The sequence below is a fragment of the Nannospalax galili genome, unplaced genomic scaffold, assembly GCF_000622305.1.
Source record: "Nannospalax galili isolate Female #2095 unplaced genomic scaffold, S.galili_v1.0 scaffold1200, whole genome shotgun sequence".
In the NCBI taxonomy this organism is placed as follows: domain Eukaryota; kingdom Metazoa; phylum Chordata; class Mammalia; order Rodentia; family Spalacidae; genus Nannospalax; species Nannospalax galili.
The window spans coordinates 2,699,662-2,700,551 of record NW_008347131.1 but is presented as its reverse complement, the minus strand read 5'-3'; positions in this window follow the sequence as shown (position 1 = coordinate 2,700,551).

The window sequence follows — 890 nt, the reverse complement described above, 5'->3', positions numbered from 1 at the left end:
GGGCTTTTTTAGTCAGGAGGTTTTGTATTACTGTTTCAATTTCTTTTTGTGTTATGGGTCTGTTTAAGATGTTAATCTCTTCTTTGTTTAGTTTTGTTGTTTCCCATGCCTTTAGATATCCACCCATTCCTTTTAGGTTTTCAAATTTAGTAGCATATGGGTTTTTTAAGTATTCCCTTATAATGTTCTGGATCTTCCTGGTGTCTGTTGTGATATTCCCACTTTCATCTCTGATTTTGTTGATGTGGAGGTGCTCTTTCTTTCTTTTGGTTAACTGGGCTAGCGGTCTGTCAATTTTGTTTATCTTTTCAAAGACCAGCTCTTGGAATTGTTGATTCTTTGTATTGTTTTCTTTGCTTCAATTTCATTAATTTATGCCCTGATTTTTGTTATTTCTTCTTGTCTTCTGAGTTTGGTTTTTGTTTGCTATGCTTTTTAAGTGTGTCAGAGTCTTGAGTTCAGTGTTAAGTCACTGATTTGTGCTGTTCCTGAGTTTTTAATGCAGGCGCATAGAGCTATAAACTTCCCTCTTAGGACTGCTTTTAAAGTGTCCCAGAGGTTTTACTGTGTTGTATTAAACTTTTCGTTTTGTTCTATGAATACTTTTATTTCTTTCTTAATTTCTTTTTCACCAATTCATCATTCAGGAGTGTGCTGTTTAATCTCCGTGAGTTCATCTGGTGATTAGGGCATCTTCCAGTGTTGATTTTAAGTTTTATTGTGTTGTGTTCTGATGGAATGCATGGAATTATTTAAATCTTTTTGTATTTATTGAGGGTTGTTTTGTGCCCCAGTATATGGTTGATTTTGGAGAAGGTTCCATGGGGTGCTGCTGAGTACAAAGTATGTCCTTTGGTGCTTGGGTGGAATACTCTGTAGATGTCTGTTAA